An 8012-nucleotide genomic window follows, 5' to 3' on the forward strand; every position below is an offset into this window, starting at 1 on the left:
GGAGATAAATCCAGCTGATTTATATTGGACATCATCAAGGTTGTGTACATCAGGAAAATACTGCAAGATTATCAGCAATTAGGCCAGTAAGAGGTTGGTTTAGACTTCTGTGACATATGTCACGGAAGTCCTTTTATGGACTCCTACGTGCGCTGTGAGACACGCCCACTGAGTGTTCCACTGTCTGTGAGGCTCATTTACATTTTGAAGCAACAGGTGCAGATTCACAGAATAGCTGATCGATTGATCGACTGACTGTATGAGCCACCTCATTGTATATATCGTTCTATATTTCTGGACACCAGATTTAATCTGATTTTATTTTAGTTTACTGAAAAAACTGATGTGACTCCTTAAAATGACATACTAAAATATTCTGTTATTTAAAAGGATCTTAAAGGGGAATGTTTAAAAATAGACCAAATTATCTGAGAGAAAAAAGAAGATTGGAGCCTTTTTGTTCCAGTTATTCTCGATGCTGCATCGGAAGTATTTTATTTTGAAACACGTCCACAGGAAGTGTGTTTTTTCTCGTTTAAAGTGGTAACTTGATAAGTAGCTGCTTTGTTTTCGCATCGTGACTTTCTGTTTTTCTGCACAGCGTGTTTTGGCTGAAATTCTGCGTGGGTTTTTTTTTTTTTTTTTTTTTTTCCCTCCACAGTTGCAGAGAACCGTTTAGTCTCCGGTGGGTTTGTTTCATTTTATTCGTGTCACTATGGACACGCACAGCGGGGTTTTCTTTGTAAAGAGACTTTTTGACGTGTCGAACGTGTCCGGGTCCGTGGGACCTCACGGCTGTGATAACGGGGCTCTGACGGACCGGTTCGGGGTTCTGATCCAGACTCTGCTGGCTGTGGTCGCCTTCAGCACGCTGATGTGTGAGTATCTAAACCCCAAAGTCCGTTAATTCTCTTTAAAGTCAGTAACTTGTTAAAAAGCTGCCGGTGTCCACGTGGCCGTTGAATCCCGTTAATAAATGTGATAATTAAGTTTTTCGCTTATCGCAGTTTTGGTCAAACGTAAAACTTCAGACTGTCATTTTGTCTCGAAAGTAGTTTGTTTTTCTGTAATTACGTTAATTAAGCAGGGCCGTATATAGGAATGTGAAAGGGGGGGGTTCAAATCTTTGAGTTGGGGGTCCAGTGGGCAGCAGGGCCCCCAGTGGGATCGGGGGGAAACGCTCTCGTGGGGGGCTTTTTGAGGATTTCAAGGGGTAAAAAACTACATAAATTTCATTTGACACCCAAAATGTATCATTTTAGGAAATACATTTTTATATACAAATAGTCCTTGCTTGGGACTGGATCAGTTGCCATAAGAACCACCCAGGAAGAACCAAGATAACATTAATGCAAACTTTATACCTGCCTGTTGGTTGCGAATGATGCAGCCGACAGGTGTGAAAAAACTCACGCATGCGCACGAAGGTTCAAGCTTGGCTGATGCAAGCGCACATGATTCAAATCCATATAGTTTTTGCAAAAAATAAAAAGGTCAGATAGTTTTCTAACAGACCTCGTATTTAGCGGTATTAATATGTTGGCAAAGTGTAGTGACACGGACCCACAACAGGGGGCGTAAATGAACGGACAATGGAAGGAGTCAAATTATAACACTTTACTGGTGTGAATGTCACAACCAAACAGCAGAATCAGAATGTGCAACAGTCAATTAATAAAAGGTGTCGTGTGGGCAGGCTTGACGATAGGAGACGCCCGTCTGGAAACGAACCGGAACCACACAATTTCCACCGCCACCTGAACCCGAGGAATACTGGAGCCGCCAAGTCCCGGAGTCCCCAGGTGGCCACCTTCCCGGCGTGTCGGATCTGGTACTGCTGGCAGAAAGCAAAAGACAGTCAAAGGGTGGGTGTGTGAACACCCAGTAACACTGGTGGGAATGCCACCTCCACCTCTCACTCAGCGCGTTGCAGCGGTCTCAGCTGAAAAGGAGCGCCGTCTTGCACAGCCTCCTCAAAAATGACCGGTTCTCCTGCAAACACTCACAATAAACAGATTTACAAAAGGCTGAGGATATTACCTCCAGATGAAGATGATATCTCGGCAGTTTGGTGGAGGTGTCTTCCTGCTTTTATACCAGATGTGTTGATTAGTGACAGCTGTCACGGATGATGGGTGACAGCTGTCACCACGGCTTGTTCCTGAGGCGGCAGCACCCTCTCGTGCCTGAAGCCCGCACTTCAGGCAGGGTGCCTTCTGGTGGTGGGCCAGCAGTACCTCCTCTTCTGGCAGCCCACACAACATTAATATTCACGTTTACATTATGAATATGTACGTATATGTACGTTATGTATTAAAATAGCGGTATTTAATTTGGCGACCTTGTTTAACTCGCGAAATTCGCATAATAAATCCCACGCGAATATTTGCACCTTTACAGTATTTGCAACAGGAAGGAGAAGCTCCTTTATTTCTCAGCTTATACATACAAACATGTTTTTACAAAGCAGACAAGTGTAATTGTGTGTCTACATGGGTATTTACAAGCCTATTAATGTGTTTGATATCCGAGGAGGACAGGGACCAGGGAGCAAAAATTCTCAACCCCCATGGGAAAAGTTTATCTAGCAGTTTCCCCTTTCATCACTTAAGGGATTATTCTGGCAGAGGAAATTGAAACTTGAGGGTGTGTGATAATAGCTGTGTAACAGTTAGTGCTTGTTGCTTATTATCAATGAAAAGAAAATACACAACGTTGATATCCAGATCAGAAAAAAATCAGCAGGAAAAAAAATCAGCAGAATTCTCGGGGGGATTGGTTGGTTGAACCCCCTGAACCCCCTCTATATATGGGCATGTTAAGTATAAGATGTGACTAATTAGCCCATCAAACTACCTTAAAAACATGTGCACTTTGTGTGAGAAAATGCTACTTTCAACATAAAAAAACTACTCAAATTCTTCTTATTTTCGACATTTGGGGATTTTTTTTTTTTCCATTGCAAAATTCGCCAGTTTCAAATTTTCTTGCTGTTCAAAAAATAAATAAAATTAAGTTACATGACGTCAGCGTACCTTGATGTAACTTGGGGTTTTATTTGTGGCTCTAATCAGTTATATTCGGGATAAACCTAAAAGATCTCCCACTCTGACAGATTTACACCAATTTCCATAATGACTGTTAGTATTTTACAGTTTTGTCATGACAAGAACATGATGGAACTTAATATAGACAACAAACCAACCTGAACCACTTTATTTCTGCCTCAACGTTTATCAACGTATGATGATGGCTTTATTTATTTGTTTGTTTGTTTGTTTGTTTATTTTGTCTTTTAACACACAGGCCTTCAGAGTCTTCAAACATTATTGGCTTCTCAGATGTGGAAATTTTACACTTTTATTACTTCTTGACTAAACGTGTAACAGGTAGAAAACAGCTGTAAACACGACTTTCTGTTTGTTGAAAGCTGAGGTGAAGATTCACTGAACTGGTGAACATCAGTTAAGAGAGTTTGAGCAGCAGCTGCTGGATGTCATCTGGCTAATCAAAAAGCACATTTCTACAAAATGACATGAACAAGAGAAATTCACATATAAGTGAAAAAAATCAGACAAGAGTGATTTTAAAAAGACCAAATTCCCTCAGAGGCTGAGTGTTTGTATCCAGCAGCTGTTTTTCTGGAGCAGCAGACCTGAATGATGACGATCTTGTGACTTGGGGTCAGCTGACTCGGGAATGTTGGTGATTTCAGCAGTTTATCCATTGCTGCTGCAGAAACATTCTAAAGGTGTGATGAGTCCGTACAAACCCCAGAAACTGGAGCGGCCCGTGGCTCTTTGTTTGATGTTGAACCTGTATTAAAGTTGACTTTTTTTTGCTTTCATCTCACAGGTCATGTGATCACCTGTTTGTGTCACAGTCAGATATTTTGGAGTTCGTGCAACAGAAAAAGTTATTCTTGAATTAAGAAATCAACAGTTCTTCAGCAGGTATCGCAGAGTCTGGCACTTGATGTTTCCTCACCGTGACTGAACGATTCTTCAGCTAAATTTGCAGATTCCATCGAATTGGACTGAAAATAAATAAATAAATAGCTGCAGCTAAAAAGCTGTGAGACAATCTGCTAACGGAGGCACAAAAATGTCCTCATTTGTTTGACTTCATGACACAGTGTGAAGACAGAAGTACGTGTGTGGTTGCAGTCTGACCTGATGACTAGTTTGTGTGTCGATTAAAAGGTTGACTGAGTTTCAGCGTTAATCAAGCAGCAGACGTCACTGTGGCTGATGCAGCAAAGTATTTTAGAAACAGACCAAGACTCAGATCAATGAGATCCAACGTCAACTCTGTCACTTATTAACGAGAAACTAAACCCCCAAAGCGCCTTGATGCACGTCACGCATGGAGCTGCTGTTTGTGGTTACCGCACACGCTTGTGCAGCAGAGTCCTTCAGCCCTGAACACGGTCATGGTCGAGTCCACCTCTCTCATCCTGGTCCATATATACATATATACACACACACACACACACTGAAATGAACATTCACTTCACAGGCAACAGCTCTGTTTGACATTCCTGCAGTCAACATACCTGCACACAGGTACAATTAGATTTTGCCAACATCTCCTGTGTGTGTGTGTGTGTGTGTGTGTGTGTGTGTGTGTGTGTGTGTATATATATATATATATATATATATATACACACACACACACACACACACACACACACACACACACACACACACACACACATACAGTGGAGATGTTGGCAAAATCTGATTGTACCTGTGTGGTAAATGTCCACCAGGTGGAGATATTGCTTAATTTCAAGAACCTTGAGTACAGGCTGCTGTGGGACACGATGATGGCCAACCTGTTGCTTATATTTGTAGATGTATTCTTGCATCATCCTGATCATCTTTGTCTTGGCCTTTGTTGCTTCGGTTTGTGTCTCACTTGGACTTTGGTGAGGATTCCGTAATGTTGTTACTATGTTTTGTCTGTATTCATAACTTGTGGAACATGGGCATAAATATGTAAGGCATATCTGCATTTAATGTTGAGCATAAATAGCTCGCCCACTAGAGAGGAAGGGCCCACATTGATTGCAGAATCCACATTTGTCTGCTGCTTTATGCTAACATTGTTCACGCTTTAAACAGAACGCACCTGGAGCCACTGCTGGAACAGTGTGTGTCTGTATCTCTGTGTTCCAGGACTTGGCGCTGGGACGGAGCTCATAGCGCCTGAGCCCTGGAGAAACTGCAAACAGAAGCACGCAATCTGACCCACTGTGGAGATCTGTGTGCACATCTGTGGATCCATCTGCTCTGGTTGCTTGTCCAGAACAAAAGAGGGATCATCTCCCTCATCATCAGAATCCTCACTGTCTGGTTCAGACTGACGACATGCTGCGCGATTCATCTTGCGCCAATTAATAATAAAAAAAAAGCTGGTGGATGATCATCATCATCTCATCATCATCTATTTTATTTGAGCAGAGGATAAGAAATAGCAGCTGATCCACAGTGTGAATTCTATCTTCCAGAACAGCTCTTTATATAATCATCTGAATCATCTACCTGTTGCACATGTACAGAAGGGCTGGACTGTCATTCCTACACTCATATTGTTTAATAAAAAATAAGCACATGCAGGAGCTGCTGCTGACGCTGCATTCAAGTACCGTCAGAAATTACACAACGTTTGTGTTTCAAATTCAGCAGTTGCTTGTAGCAGGAATGTAGCTCTCATTTTATTTTTGGTAAAATAATTCATTGTATCCACACAACATTAATTCTGGCTTATATAAGGTGCCTGAGCCCAGTGAAGCTGACCCCTCCACCCACCCAGATTAAAAAAAACAAAATCCAAGCAAACACGCTGAGTTTGCCCTGTAATTTCCGACGGTAAACGAACGCAGCAGCAGCACTCACAAATCGGTTTCTGCGCTGTCTGAAAACATTCAGATGATTGAATGAAGTCAAACTAAACGCTGACGTTACAAAAACTAAGCAAACAATAAAAAAAAAATCCTATCAAGAACAACAGCAAACGAAATACGGACGTGTCATTTGTTCAAATTTTTGAAACGCCAGCTGCAGGAACGAAGCTGTGCGAAGGTTCAATGAAAACCTTCAAGGTCAATGAAAGTCCTTGTTTTGTTTTGTTTGGGCTTCGTTGCCCTTCGTTAAATGCCATGTGACTGGACCTTTAATGGTTTTTATTCCGGGTAAGACTCAAAATTCTCAGACTTTGTGTGGATTGATGTTAGATTTAGAACAATCCAACGACAGACTTGTGGGTAAAATCAGACCAGCCTTGGCAGCAGTCAGGAAGTTGTTTGGAAAAAGATGAACTCCCACATTAATACCCGTGAGAAGGTTAAAGGTTTCAGCTGTAATGCGTATTTAGCACAAACCTGGATCTGGGTCCATTGTACGGGTTCACACAGTTTGACCTTGGGGGTTGCTGAGGGAGGAGCAGCGTGAAACGATGATGACGTGACGTCGTCGTCGTTGCTGCTGTGGGACGTACGGCGCCCCACGCAGAGGTCAAACTGCACAGATGCTCACGTGTTTCTCTGTTGTAATCTTGATTGATTGATTGATTTGATCTTTGTGTGTTTGTTCCAGTTAAGCGGTTTCGGGAGCCTGTAGGAATCAGACGGCCGTGGAAGATCTGGTCAGAATGATCTCTTCTCTTAGAAATTAACACTGAACTTAATCATTTAGAAAACGTTGTTGGAATAAACACCATTGTCACAAATGAGGAAAAATGTCTTATTTTTTCTCCAAATTTTGTAAAATTTTTGTGGTTAAATTTACAAGAATTATTCAAGTGATACTTTTCAAATTAGGATTGTATGATTGTAATGATGAACATGTCAGTTTTCTGCTAACTTAAGTTAAAAAAGTAATCTGCTCAAAAAAATGTGGAACCACATTTGGGTGATTCTTAGACTACGGGCACTTATTATGTCCTTTGATCATATTGTATGAAAAACAGAAAAAAGGGGAAATTTCACACTTTTATAGTTATCTTTACAATGAAAGTGTGTTAAGAAATTTGTTCTAGTAGTCTATGATGACTTGTTCACCTTTTTTCAGCATCATTATATGCAAATATTGCCGTTTTGTGCTTGTCCCACACCCAGACTTTTGATCTTCAATGATAAAAATGAATGGTAAAGAAATGTTTTTTTTAATGTTTTAAAATATCTCTGAATAAAATATCAGTAAAATAATCAAAACATAATTGGGGTATTCAATGTCATACAACTGTTGTGATTTTTTTAAACAAAATGTAGTTGTCCCACACTATTGCCGTAATTTCCACCACAACACTGTAATTTCTATGGAGATAAACAGTGACATCAGAGCACATGTATATAGTGCCAAATCACAACAAACAGTTGCCCCAAGGGGCTTTATATTGTAAGGCAATGGTGTGGTGGAAATTACATTTACAAGGCCAATAGTGCCTGTAGTTAAAGAATCACCCGTTTATGGTAACTATAAAAAATTCTGGAGAAACACAGCAAGAAAACATGTTAGGACCACAAATCAACACTTTGTGGAGCCACATTTGGCCCCCTGGCCACCATGTGATGATGAGACAGAGCAGGAGAAGATATATTTTGGGGTGTAAAAGTGAATTTCATTCTGCACTTTGGATTCTCTGTTTGATATTAAAACCAGATCAAAGCCTGATGGAGGCAGGAGGACTGACGGGGACAGTGGTTGTGGAGCAGATGGTTGAAGTCTTATTCCATTAATCTGCTGAAGAAGGATCTTTTTGGAGCTGGAGGATTATTCCTCCTCTTCTCTCTGTGACACACAAGGCACAAAATGATGCCTGTGAGGATAAATTCAGAGAAGAATTTAAATGATTATGTTGCAACATAAAGTGCTTATTTAATTTACTTGATCTTGGTTTCGATATTTTCTGGTTTGAGTTTTTTAGTTGTGAATTAATGAAGCGGTCGCAAGCTTTCAAACTGTCTGATATTCAGGTTTAAATGGTTTTAAGACACTATACGAGTACTT

The sequence above is a fragment of the Thalassophryne amazonica genome, chromosome 22 (assembly GCF_902500255.1).
Source record: "Thalassophryne amazonica chromosome 22, fThaAma1.1, whole genome shotgun sequence".
In the NCBI taxonomy this organism is placed as follows: Eukaryota; Metazoa; Chordata; class Actinopteri; order Batrachoidiformes; family Batrachoididae; genus Thalassophryne; species Thalassophryne amazonica.